This window comes from Plectropomus leopardus, chromosome 21, assembly GCF_008729295.1.
Source record: "Plectropomus leopardus isolate mb chromosome 21, YSFRI_Pleo_2.0, whole genome shotgun sequence".
NCBI lineage: Eukaryota > Metazoa > Chordata > Actinopteri > Perciformes > Serranidae > Plectropomus > Plectropomus leopardus.
The window spans coordinates 5,967,151-5,981,210 of NC_056483.1; the positions used below are offsets into that span (position 1 = coordinate 5,967,151).

Consider the following 14,060-nt stretch of genomic DNA (forward strand, 5'->3'; position numbering starts at 1 on the left):
CTGGCCCTCGCAGCCATGCCATTTAAACCGAATTAAAGGGGTGAAAATTGGATGAGATGAAGTTGTCTTGGTGTTTGGCTCTCGTATGATAAAGCCAGACCTAAACAGAGGGAGACTTGGGGAGGGAGAAAAAAAATAAGAGGGGAGGGCAAACAAATCAGCATGTAAAGGAATGCTGAATGAAGCTGTCCCGAAATGTGCCGCAGTCAGTCAGAGGAATGCAGGGAGCGAGCCGGGTGGGGGGGGATGATGGCATCGCTTTAATGCTAGACTTCCTGTGTGGATGGGAACAGATCCAAGAGGGTAACACCGGGTCACACATTCCACAGATGCAGAAATGATTCTGTTGTATCTTCGCATGCTGCTTATCTTTCATCGGACGGGTTGAAAAATGCCGTAAAATAAGGTCGCTCTATCAGCACTTCAGCCTTATTTCAACATGTCAGTGATGGACAGGGGTGGAGAGGGGAGTACACTCAGCAAAAAGTACATGCCTTTAATGAGGTGGCTGCACTGGTCTTAAAATAACAGAACAATGAATCACACTTTTAAATAACGACGATGAAATGGGCCTGTTTTCATCAGCTCTGTCAAATTGCCCATTATTCGGAGCTTTTGTGTTACGTAGTGCTGAAATGCTTGGTTGGTTAGTTGAATCAGTTAGTCATTTATAATGTAAAATGTAAAACATTTGCTTCTACCGGAAAATCACCCACTTTTCTCTCTTTTACTAAACATATTTGGGTTTTGGAAACCTCTGATCATGGATGGATTACTGAAAAGGCCAACGTGTCAGGGGCCTTCATCTGCAAAAGGTCACTCAAATTATCATGTACAGATAAGGATGAGATTCAAACTGACCAAAAAGAGATGCAAAGGAACTGCAAAGAGATACAAAATGACTGCAAAATGGAGCGAAACAACAAACACACAAAATGACCTCAAGGAGACTTGACCAAAAAAAGACACAAACTGGCCTTGAAGACACGAAAAGCAACCAAAAATAACAAAAAATGACCTAAAAGAGACACAAAACAAACAAAAACAGACACAAAGTACCCTAAAAAGACACGAAATCCCCAAAGAAGACATAAACTGACCTCACTGACACACAAAATGACTACAAAAAGGATCAGTACAACCACAAAGAGACACAAAACAACTGCAAAAGCTCAAAATGACAAAAACAAGACACAAAATTATTTCCAAAAAAGACAAAATGATCTCATAGAGACACAAAGTGACCTCAAATAGACACAAAATGACTTAAAAGAGACATAAAGTAACTATGAAAATGTGCTAAACAACCACAAAGAGGCAATAAACAACATAAACAAGTCACAAAATGATCTCAAAAAGACACAAAACAACCACAAAGAGACAAAAAAACACAAAAATATGCAAAATGAGGCACAAAAAACAACAATAAAGGGGCAAAACTACAACTGAATCTGTGTATCTTGCTCCTGTAAGAGAGGTGGTGCATATCTGTGCCCAGTCTCATAATGCTTTTAGTTGGCAGTTTTAATTACTTTCTGATATTTTATATCTTAAATATTTTATTTAGTGATGAAAACAGAGCAACAGATAAAGTAAACAGTCCCAATATTTTCATTATGTCTTTTTGCAGTTGCTGTCTTAGAAGTTTTCCTCTCTCTTCGTGATATGTTCATCAGTACATCGTGACTGGGTTCACCGGCCCTCGTGTAACTAAGCCTCCTCTATGGGAACTGAGGGTCTGTGTTGCAGGATTGGCGGCAGGCGAGAGCGAGTGTTTTATATAGAGGAGTATGGAGTATACGGCAGCGGAGGTGTGAGATCAAAGACAGCTGAAGCTCAGAGGGAGTCCCGGAGACTTCTAGCTCCCTGACGGCTCTCCCAGCGGCAGCGTAGGGAGACAACTCTCTCCCTTCACTTTCATATCAGCCACAGAGCCCCCCCATCCCTCTGCGCCGGCTCGTTTCTCCACACACACACGCAGAGGAAGTCTCAGAGGATTTGGCAGTGCTGCAAAACCTGTAACCCACCTACAGCAACACTCCTCCACACACACACACACACACACGCTGTTGCTCATCAGAAACCAATGCATCAGAAACACGCAGCTGAATATTTTGGATTTTGAAACTCCCAGCTAAAAACACTCACGCAACTCAAATACCGACACCATGCAACACTGCAACGAGATGCCGTAAACCTCCCAGCGCTGCCAAGTGCTCGACAAAAAACTTCCCATAAACTCCAAAGAGCACAGTCACAAAATGGCCCCCCGAAAATCCCCTGCATAAAGAGCGAGGAACAAGACTGTCATTAGACAGGCAGCCCCCTCAGGCCCGCCGACTTGATCGCGAGGAGGAAGCCAAACATCTGGGTGCGTTTATTCGTTTCAGCTGTTTGCAACCCCGCCTCGAATAAATCTGGGAGCTGTAACACCATTGCTTAGGACAGCTCCTAAACAAACATGCTCAACGCTTGCCGCCTCGCTCACTCACTCCCCTCCGCACGCTCGAGCATCCCAACCAGTGGAGCCGGGGCCGGCGAACGCAGGCAAATAAATTCGTGGAGGAGGAGGCCTTAATTGGAGCGTTTGACGGGTGCCTGGGGTTAATTGGGAAGCATGGAGAGCAGCTGGCTCCACGGTGGAAGTTGAGACAGGGATAATAAGTTCACCCTCTGCAGGAGAGACAGTTAGTGATGAATCAGATCAGAGGAACAGTGTACAGTGTAATCATCCTCACATCTCCCCTCCTCCACCCCTGACAAGCAGAGACAACCTGGCTCCCAGCTACGCAATCTGGCACCTATCACACACGACTGGCAGATCACCCGGCGACGCTTCACACACTGACACACACACACAGCTAATCACTCACACACACAATAATTCTTACCTCTAGGACACGGAACCTAGTTTATCAGTTCGCCGGTCGATGTATGTAAATCTCTCCAACAATGTGTGTACTAATGGCTTATTACCCCGCGTTAGCTGGTTTGCATTGATCTCTAACGCCAGAGGGAGACGGGGAAACTAGAGCAGTTTGCCGCTCATATGTACCGAGCAGGACTATAATCACATCCCAGCTTGTTTCAATAAAAGCAACATTAGCATAAACCATCTCAAACACACTAAAACCTTCACCCCCGCTCGGTCCGTGCAAGAAAAAACTTTCCTGGATTACAGGGTAATCAGGGCCATATGGGATGGGTCGGCATAACTTTGAGTGTCTCTCTGAAGTAGATTGTCTCCACAGATTATAACTCTAAATTAGATTTTTTTTTCCAGAGGAGCAAATCTTTAGCCATATTGAGAGAAAAAAAAGAGAACCCCAGTAATGAGTCCTAAAACCCGGAAATTTGTTAGCATTTCAGCTACTCCCCTCCCTCGACTCAAAGTCGGTGGGTTTTTTGAATGAGTATTTTAGTTAGACACCTAAAATTCGGTCTGTGGTTAACACAAGCATAAGAAGCTTTTTTGTTTTGTTCTACAACATAAAGTACGTCAGTCATTACCTGACTTGTGTATTTTGAAGCTTTTATGTGTCTTAAAGAAGGCAGCTGCTAACAATGGCGAAATGAGACTACAGAACATCATCATGACAAACACGACTTTACAGCCTTGTAGTTGTTGCGATGTTAAATCATGCAACCGTTGCGTACCTGTTTATAGCCCAACGATAGCTTATAGCCCTACTTCTGGCTATTGCATTTAGGCTCAAAAATCCAAAAAGTAGCGTTAATTTGTGCAGATTATCTTGCTGAACAAAACATGTAAGTTTCATAAACATAATTCAAACTCTAATGGAAAATTTCCATTGACTTTTTGACGAAGGAACAGGAGGGGGCGCTAACTTAGAGAACAGAAAAAACGTCATCTCAAGGGCACTCTATGCTCTCGGGGGAACTAGTATAGGTGTGGGAAGGTGGTTGCTGTGACTATTAAAAAGCGGTGATAAACCACGGACTGTAAATAGATGGCTGTTTTACCATGAACAGTGGGATATTTAAACTTTTTTAAAAAATTTTTGAACAGCGTATGATATGCTGAAAATGCCACCATTGGTCTCACTTAAGCACATGAACATACAAGGCTTGGGCGGTATCACAGTGTTATTGTACACCACAGTATTTAGAAATACAGAAGGTATGTTTTTCAGTACCATCATAAATACAGGCGCTCCTCTTTCTGTTAAAGACATTGTATGTAGTGCACAGCACGCACCACAAGAGATCAGTCTCCGGATTCTACTGGTTGAATGGGCAGCTGAGCTGAAAGTCACAGCAACACTTAGTGGTGGAGGGATAATATACAGGACTGTAAACAGCTGGCAGACAGCAGAGAGAGACCATGGGGCATGACAACATGTTTTTTTTACATCTAACTTGGTGAATAAAGGATTTATTTCAACCAAATCCAAGCTGGTGATTGTTGGAACTGTGAATTTACTAACTAGATTACTAGCAAGAGTAACCAAGTCGGTTTAAACGAGTTATTTTTCTTCTGTCATGTTTGAATTTAGTTGATCCAAGTTTATTTCAAACAGTGTGCAGTTGTATCTCTGTTTAATGGAACAAAAATAAGTGTGTGAATATTACTTTTGTTCGTATTTTGTGGGTTTCTGCTGTGCATTTATTAGTCTGAAAAGCTGAAAGTAAGTAGCGCACACTTGTACCATCGTATACCATATATACTCCTGTGAAGTTTCAGGAAGGTATGAAATATTACATACTGTCCAAGCCTGGTAGATATACGTGCACATTTATTGCAGCACCCCTCAGCGAAAATATGTTCCTGCACACATGACTAGTGGGGAAACTAGTAGCTGCAAAAGGGTTTAGATATAACACCAAACTGAGTTCCTTGTGCTGGGAGGGTGGCTGAGGGAGCATTTTGGGGGCTGAGGGAAGAAGCCCAGGTAGAGTCATAGGCAGTAATGGGAGGAGACAGCGACTTAGAGCGCCACACAAAAGCCAGGCTTTATAAATAATTCCAAAAGCTAACAGGATCCCTTGTATGTGTGAATGTGTGAAATACATTCACACATGAATGCACACACACACACACCCCGCCACCAGGGGGAATAGGTTATTCACACCGCTGCTCCACCGGGGCTGCTCTGAGTCTGACCTGCCTGCATTGGTAAATTTGGGTGAATATCTTTCTTGCATAGATGATGCAAAAAGAAAAAAAAAGGTCCATTTCAGCAACACACACACGCACTCATAATGCAGGGCAGCAAAGCACACCGGAGACCTGTCTTGTAAATCTCTTTGTGAAAGCAGCTTTGGGGGGTAGACAGGGGCTTACACACTGAGCCCTGAGGTAGAGCTACAGACTCCACTCCCTCTAACCCCCCCATGGTCTTCCTCCCTCTCCCACACACATACTCCTCTCTTCCTCACTTTTCCGTCTACCCCACATTTCCTGCCCTCCTCTCACCTTATCCATCGCTCCCTCCCTCCCCTCTCTCCTCCCCTCTGTCCCAGCCGGGCCTCCAGAGCGCCGGTCCTTTAGCCCCGCAGGCTCCCGTGGCGTTGCGGTGACTAATGTCCTGCCTTTGCTCAGACAATGAGTTTGAGACTGAGCCGGGGAAAGTGTTGAGGAGGGGAAAAAGACTCCAGCACCTTTTGACAAATGGGACCCTTCGCACTCCCATGCCCACTGAGGGAGGCTTTACAATGTCGTGCTCCACGCTCCACGTCCTCCGAGGGGACGGCTGCAACCCGCAAAGCCGCATCTGGGGGGAAATATAATGAATTCTTTGGGAACCTGGCTTTCTTCATGAATAAGATATATTTCCAAAGCATGTCGACCCCTCTTAATAAAAACACCAGTCTGGCAGGAATAGCCAAAGCCGTTTTAGGGCCCCATGTACACGTTAATATTTCTGTTTCTCTATAAATTTTCCTCAAACCCACTTTTTATCCAGGCCTGTCACTGCAAGGCCGGGCCTACATTTTCCCTGGAAGCTGGAAGGAGCCACGATGACAAACTGTCATTAAAAGCCGCTGGAGTCCCTCTCTTTCAAGGAACTCAAACTCTTTGGATGCTCCCTCCTCTTCCCCACGCACCCTACCCCCAATGCAACCCTGAAAGGAACTGGGCTTTGTCTGAGGAGCAAAGGAGAGAGGAATCCCCCCCCTTCTCTCTTCAACCCTGCCTCCCCTCCCCGAACCCTGTTCCTCACTCCCTGCGGAGTATTGTTAAAACACAGCCCCCTCTCTTTCCGCGGCCCGGGCTCTTAAAACAGCGTGCTTTGCATGAGAAAAAACGATTAGTCTTCAAATGCTGCGCTGTCAAAGGAGGGCTCTTTCAGGTTGGGGCAGAAATTTGCTCAGATAGTAGAGTTCCCCTTTTGTTTTTCTAAGATGAGGCATTATTAGAGCCAGGGTCTGTTAGCATTCATTGCTGAGAAGAACACACTAAAGGGGGTTTATGCCCACAGCCCCTCCTCCTTTTCCAACTTGCCCCAAGTCCGCAGCAGACGGAAATGAAGGAGCAGAGTGGGGGAAGAGGTACTCATCTAAACATGTTTGGAGAGGAGAGAGAATGTCTGGGCATGTGCTTCTTTCAGGTATTAACCTTGGGATTTACATTTGACATTCAAACAATAGACCCCTCCTTGACCTCCACTCCAGGATGCAGCAATACTTGGGGATAACTCGCACTGAGAGACAACCACAAGCAGCATGCGACTGCAAACACATGAGGTTCACATTGTTATGTGAACCTCATCGCAATTACGTGACAATGCACGACTTAAAGGGATACTTTGCCGATTTGCAACTAGCTTTGTATCAAAACAGTTGGGGGGTTTTCATTACAGATGTGCACAAAACTTAAGCAATATTTTTTAAAAATGTTGTTAAAACACAAACAGATGACTGCGTTTCCATTGAGTGATTTTATGCGACTTCTTCTCTCGTGATTACATTCCAAGAAACATGGTGACGAGTGTTCAAAACATTGGTAGCTTTATTTCTATTGCAGCCACCACACTGGCCGTCATTATTTCCAATCCAAGGCGACATAGGCGTCTTATGCTAACCCAGGGATTTCTGGGAGGTGATAGTCCACGATTTCACACAGGGATTGTGAATTCAAAACTTTCAGATGCACTGTTCAACTTTTGAAGAGTTACGCGATACAATCTTGTAGCGCCTGCTGCATCATGGGAGCCAGTTTCTACCGACAAGCACATAGCCATAGCACCATGTGACTTATAAAAGATATCCCTCCTCAAACCCCGGTGAAACTCCTCCAAATGACGCTACTTAAATCAGCTCTTGGGGCTGTTGGTCAAACTACAAATGTAGGTATTAAGAAAATCGAGAAACAGCATGCAGGCAGGGCCCAGTTCATTCCTAAGAGAGCTGCTCAGTGGTGCATGACGCCAAAAAGCTCTATTTCTGTGGTATGAAAGTGCCCAAATCTGCTGCATTATTGGACCCATAAAACATGCACACTCTGCCTGAGCCGGTAACTTCCACCGGCAGGGTGGATGGTTTAGCACTTTGCTAGCTTGAATGGTGTTCAAATAGTTTAACCTTGTGGCTCTTTTAGACTTTCTAAATGTTATCAAACTGAATGGATTAAATCTTGATCGTGAAACGAGTAATTTCACAGAGATTTCATCGCTCACAAAAATGTATCCACTTATTTACAGGCATCTCTTTTCCAGTTTAAGTCCATGGGAAAAAGTTTTTTTGGGCCCCATGGCATTACATGACAGATGGTGTAATTCCACTTTTGGCCACTATGTGAAATTTGCTCTAAAGCCTCTTCCTGAGGGCTCGTAACTACAGACTGTACTTCCGCATTTTAATATTGTCCGCCACCAGCTGGCGCCTCAAAGAGTACACAGCTGATCAAAAGAAACACCGATCCCTCTTTGTCTCTCAAACTCAGACCAAAATCATATCAAACAGTAAAACTAGGCTGATCAAATCAAGGTTATGTTACTGCACTAGATATTTCTCTCCTAAAATGTTTTTAGAAACACATTTTAGTGCCCAGTTAAGCTGTAATAGTGAGAGATTGAGAACAGGAAGTAAGCTCCATACTGCTTCCTGCACAGTGAAATCTGAGGCCAAAACAGCCGAGACGAAACTGTAAAACTTTGACCAAGATTCTGTTACAAAGTTGCATATTTCTTAGCTCAAATGTTGTCAGAAACATGTTTTGCTTTAGCTCACCGTTTAACTGTAATACCCTGGCCAGTCCACTTTACGTCACCCACTAGTGGGAGCATTGCATTCTGGTAGTTGTAGGTTTTCTAATTCTTGAGCAAAATAACCATTTTTCTCTGGTCATGAAGCACCAACTTCTAAAGTATTTGTCTTTCTGCTGCAGAACTGCAGACTAGTTTTATGTGAGGACTGTCTTTATATTCGTGAAATACTTGTTTAATTACTGAAGGTTTTTGTTTAGAAAATGCAGTTAACAAAATAGATTTTTCTTGCTCAGTTAAAGAAAAAAAAGTGTGTGTGCACATGGACTACACAGAGCCTGACTCATGGCTTCACACATCAAGAGGCACAGGGGTAAGTGACAGATCATTGTTCACAGCAAGCGGCCAGTTCATCTGTCCCCTGATCGCCACCCCCGGACGAGAAAGCACAGACCCCCTCACGGATGCCACAACCGGCTCCCATCAAAGCTGACACAATGCCACATCTGCAATAACAGCCGCGGCCCCGGGGAAACCGTGTCTCTTTAGGCGCTCAACTTTTTTTAACACACACCCCGCAAGCAAATGGGCCCCAAAGCAAAGCACTTCACCTCTTGCTGCTACACTTCACACTGCAGACTTAAAGACGTTTTTACGGCGGCTACAGCAAACAGAGGAGGGGACGAGTGGCGCCCACATGCAGGCGTGACCCTGTCCTGTTTCTCCTCAAGCATGCGAGAAAAGAAAACGCAGCCCGCCGTGCTGGCACACTGCATTCGCGCACACAAACCGGCATATCTGCAATAAAATTCACCATGACCTACAATGCTTCTTATGTTAAGCTGTCAAACACGACTTAATCGATCGTAAATTCAAATCATTTACTGTTTTTTACTTTTTTTCCTTCGGTGCCTCGCTCTGGGAGAGCAGTTGACCAGACTAATTGTCAGGTCCAGTTGGAGTTTCCAACAGGCCAGAGCCATGGAAAACAAACCTCAGCCCCGGCTAAGGCAACTTGAGCCCTTTTTTTTCCTCCCATTTCTTATTTCTTCAGACACATGAAAAAAAAAGTTGCTTCCACATGAGAGAGAAGACAAAAAAGAGACAAAATAAAAACTAAACAGAAGGAAAAACACAAGAAGAGAGGCGTGAATGAGCTGCAGATTGCATGACCGTTCATGCAGTTCGGTGATGTGCATGAATGTCAAAAACCTCAAGTGTATTAAGATTCCTGAGTGTGTGTAATATACATATCTAAAATTACAGCGCAATATCTCAAGTCTCACACCCTCTTCATCGCCACTTCGCCTTATCCAAAGACATCACCCGGCTTGAAAGGTGCCTTTAGCAGGCTCCTTGAAGCGGGGAGCGGGGGTCCCGCTCTGGGACAATGATGGTTGAGGTGGAGGGGAGCCGGGGGAGCAGGAACACATAGCATATTAAATCTGCTGGCGGAGCTGGGTCGTCCACGCGGAGAGCCAGAGAGCCAGATCTGAGGCATGCCCTGAAGGGATGGCTGGGCCTGGGGATTAGGAGGCCAAGGAGAAGCCCTCGCGCGCCCGAAGACCCCTTCTTGTCTCCGCTCGCACGCAAATGCATCCAGACGTTTTGACGCTTCTCAGGTTTGCCATCTCAGCCCAACTTTTTCATAGCACTCCTCCGCGCCTCGCAAAAACCACACCATGCAGCGAACACACACACATTTCCACCCGCTCTCATGCACAGCCTTTTTTTCCCCCTCAATCACTACCTCTGCCTGACTTGTCCTCTTTCTTTCCCCACTGTGTCTGTTTCATTTGATGTCAACATATCAAAGTACCAAATCATCAAAGTGAGAGATTTCTTTTGGGGGCCATCGACTCAACTACGCCGCTTATATGCAAGGGAAGCAACCAAATTACACAGGGAATTACTGCAAACTTTCACTGGTCAGGTGTGTATTTTTAAAACTTCAAATAATTATTTACACCTCTGTGTGGCTCCGTAACCTCCCAAGAAACAGGACAAACACCTGCAGGAAAACATGCAAAACAAGCGAGCCCACACTAAAAATAAACGACATTATCTTAAGGAAAATCAACTTCCTCACATCACCCTCGTTTTAACAAAACATTTGCCACCTCTTTGAGGGCTTTAGGTCTCGGCATTTGCACAACAACACAGCTCATTAGGGCCTCTTGCATACAAGCATGATAGCAGGTATTCTTCCTGCGGGGTGTAAAAGGCCTGAGGACACAACCTGCCTTTAACTGTGAATGCAAGGCCCCTTAAAAAGAGGAGAGGGCCATACTTTAAACGCTAATAACATGTCATCTCGCCGCATTAACATGACAGGCCTTATTCTGCCAGGTCGCCAGGTCACGGGCTGGTTTCGCTGTGCATAATTTTACTTAAAAGAGTGCTTTAAAGTTGAGATAAAAAAAAGCACGCTGCTGCTATCTGACCGAGTCTCGATAGCCGGCTGCTCCTCACGCGTGAAGCTGGAGGAGCAGAGAGCGGCTGTGATGCATCTCTGCTGGCTACAGTAAGCGAGTGGCTCGGAGCTGTGCATCTCATTCCAGCAGATTAGCATCTTAAACACTGCTGCATTCATCACCGCTGCTGCATTATAATGAGACAAAGTGCTTTTTGGGGGGGAAAGGTGCACCTGTTTGACATCGGTATCCCCCTCTGGGTAGTTTTTCTTAGGTAAAAAGTAATTTTACAAAATACTAATGACATGTTTTTTTTTAAATATTGATACATATTTATTATTGTATTGTTTTTTTCTTAATATAGAGCAATTTTATGTTTTTATTATTTATCACATTCATAAAAAACACGGACATGCACATGTGTTAACACACAAATTAAACATAGCTGTATTTATAGTTAAAAGAAAGGAAGTTAAATCCAAAATGTCAAAATTTCTGTCATTAGTCACTCACTGATTTTTTTTAAAATCACATTTATTTTTTTTATAAGTAAATACAAAGGCCATCTTAATTTTGGCCTTCAATAATAATTGAATATAGTGTTTATAAGCATTAGTTTTATTTTTAAAAAAAGAAGTCACAAGCCACAAAAAGCAAAACATTTAGGGGAAAATGTACCACCCTGTTCATTTTAATCTCAATAAAAGGAAATTACAATTACATATTATTGTAATTATGCCATTTTAAAAATTTGAAATATTAATCTTTAAATTTCAGTGAGGCCTGATCCGTCTGTTCCTTCTTTTCCTTGCTAACTGACAGTGATTCATTTCCTACTTAGAGGCCCTGTGAAATGTTATTTTGTTATTATAAATTAAAGGAAATATCAAATGATAATTTATGTGACAGTCCCTTTTTTATTTTATTAGACAAATGTAACCAGGACCTGCAAAACCTCTCGCTCGCAGCCAAAGATGAGTGATGGAACAGCCTCATAAAAACAGCCAAAAGGGAGATTTTTATCTGTGTAAATTTGTGCTGTTAAACATCTTATTTGGTGTGTGTTCGCTGCAGTCCCGCTCTGTCTCAAGGCAGCCAGACCTGCGTTAATAATTTGCCAAGTGTCAAAAAAAAAGGAGGATTTGAGCTGCACCGCATGGCTGAGCACCTCGGACCCTCGTCGTCTGCATGAAACCCGAGAGCAGACAAGCAGATAAAATGTGGAACAGCTGGCGAGGACAGGAGGGAAAGTTTCAAACAAATATCCGCACATGTGGAGGCTCGGGGACTCGCAGACGTTTTCATGTCCGGGACCCCCAAAAAGGAACTTCTGTTAGAGAGATTTTTTCTTAAACCTGCATATGTGAGAGGTGTTTTTTTTTCTAGTGTTTATTTATTTTTCTAAAGAATGAATAGGACAAACCTGTGATTGTATAAGTCCTTTTTTGACTATTTTTATTAGTAGTAATTCCAGTGAATTCTAATAAACTAAATTACATTGACTTTACACCCTTTCTAATTTTGCTCGGGGCCCCATAAAACTCACATGGACCCCTGCAGGGCCAGAGAGCCCCACTGTAATGGGCTTAAATTTCTCTGAGCACATGCCTTCAAACACACCATGCTGTACCCGTACACATTTTTCTTTTAAGTAAAAGATGAAGCACATGATTAAAAAACCTTTTAATGCAAATTAAAGATTGAAATTTTAAGATTTCCTGTTCCTACATATTTTTACTCTGCCAGGTTGCAAATAAGGACACTTGTTAAATAGCATTACTTTATGTGACTGAGGTGAAAATATTATTTATTTACAGTGCAATTTAATCTTTTAAAACAAATATCAGCTGATGCAAATTCTGAAACTAAATAAATTGCGAATATGGACATTTTTGCAATGCAAATGTGTACTGTTTGTCAAAAAAGGCCTCAAATTTAGTTTAAAGTTTAGAAAATACATTTTAAAAAATTAAAACATTGATGTAGAAATGTTTAGTTGCATGCTTATAAAATGAAATAGGTTTAAATGTTAAAGGTCAAGGCTGAGGGTCAGTCATATTTTAAAAGTAAAACAGCGTGCATGTGCATGCAACTGTTTCAAAAGTCTGCAGAACTCTTTAGCAGGATAAACCGAATCAATAACAGACACTGAAATATGATCACACATGCACATAAATATGCATGCACCCCCTCCCCTCCCCCCACGCGCGTTTCTTTAGGCAAAAGTCCAATAAAAGTTTCTGCACAAGTTCATAAAGTTTCAAACTCCCCGCAGAATTACACGTGTTCTCCTCCTCTCCTTCATAGCGCACCCAAAAAACTAACTTTTCCATTAACTTTCTGCGACTTCGAACAAGTTTTAAAAAATGCACATCTGTCTGTGGGATACTTGTTAAGTGTGCCATCCGGGGTTTCTAACAACCAACACTTATTTCACAGAGCATAAATCACACACACACACACACACACACACACACACACACACACACAGGCCAAGAAGAACACACTCTGTCTATGCTGCGTTTTCGGGCTGTGTTTTCATCGATGTTTAAAAAAAAAAACTGTGTTTCCTCAGTTGATCCACTTCATGTCTGCATCTTAACTTGCATGAAATTTTGAAACGTGAAACCTCAGACCGCCTCTCCAAACTCTGACAAATAAGCGCAACAATGTGTGAAATTTTCATAATTACTTACTTCTTTTTGAGGTGATTCCCAATCTTGTTCTTGACTTTTTAATCTTCACAGCAACAAAAAAGAGAAATCTTCTTTCTTCTTTCGGCGTCTTCTCTTCCTAACTTGCAGATGTGCCTCTGGAGTTGCTGCCTGGGACTTTTTTTTTCTTTACGCTGCAACTCCAACTCCAAAGCGGCGCTGCCAGAGTTTTTCCTCTCTCCCGTCTTTCTCCTCCTTCTCACAGTTTGCCGTGTCCAACCACCGCCGGACCAGCAACACCATCAGCCTGCCGATGATATCTGCCCCGGTAGCAGACCGCAGACGTGCGTAAAAACAACATAAGCGTCAGAGAGAAGCGCGTGGAGAGTTGTTATTACATTTAGTGCGCTTTTTCGAGGAGAAGAGAGAGGGCGAAGTGTGGGACTCCAGCTGCTCCTTCCCTCGCTTGACTCCTCCCTTCGGATTGCTCCCTCCTTTACTCACTGCCTCCCTCCTTTTTTGATTTTCTGTACCCCTCTCTGTCTGTTTTTCTTTCTTTTCTTTCTATAAACCAACATTTTTTCAAGCTTTAGTCCAATTTATCATTACAATTTATGGAGCATAAACCAACATTAAACTCCTCACATGCCCTTAAAGCACGTCTACAACTGATCCAAGTTTGGAAATGACAAAATCATGTTTTCACTGACAAGAAAGTTAGATTTTGATCATCTTTTGGCATCATTTTCCTGTTTATTGTTTTCATGCAACTTTGTTATGAGTGTTTGAATGAATCTAAGGCGAGGGACCACATTAAAGACTCT

The 14,060-nt window shown here is 43.2% G+C and overlaps 1 protein-coding gene across 1 annotated transcript in view; it reads right to left on the reverse strand.

Moving 5' to 3' along the window:
- Positions 1-13,645, reverse strand: part of gli3 (GLI family zinc finger 3) — a 149,112-nt gene extending 135,467 nt beyond the window's left edge. The window contains exon 1 of the mRNA XM_042510212.1: positions 13,279-13,645. The gene's annotated coding sequence lies outside the window, so the exon portion shown is untranslated. The remainder of the gene's footprint in view (positions 1-13,278) is intronic.
- Between the last annotated feature and the right edge of the window lie 415 nt (positions 13,646-14,060).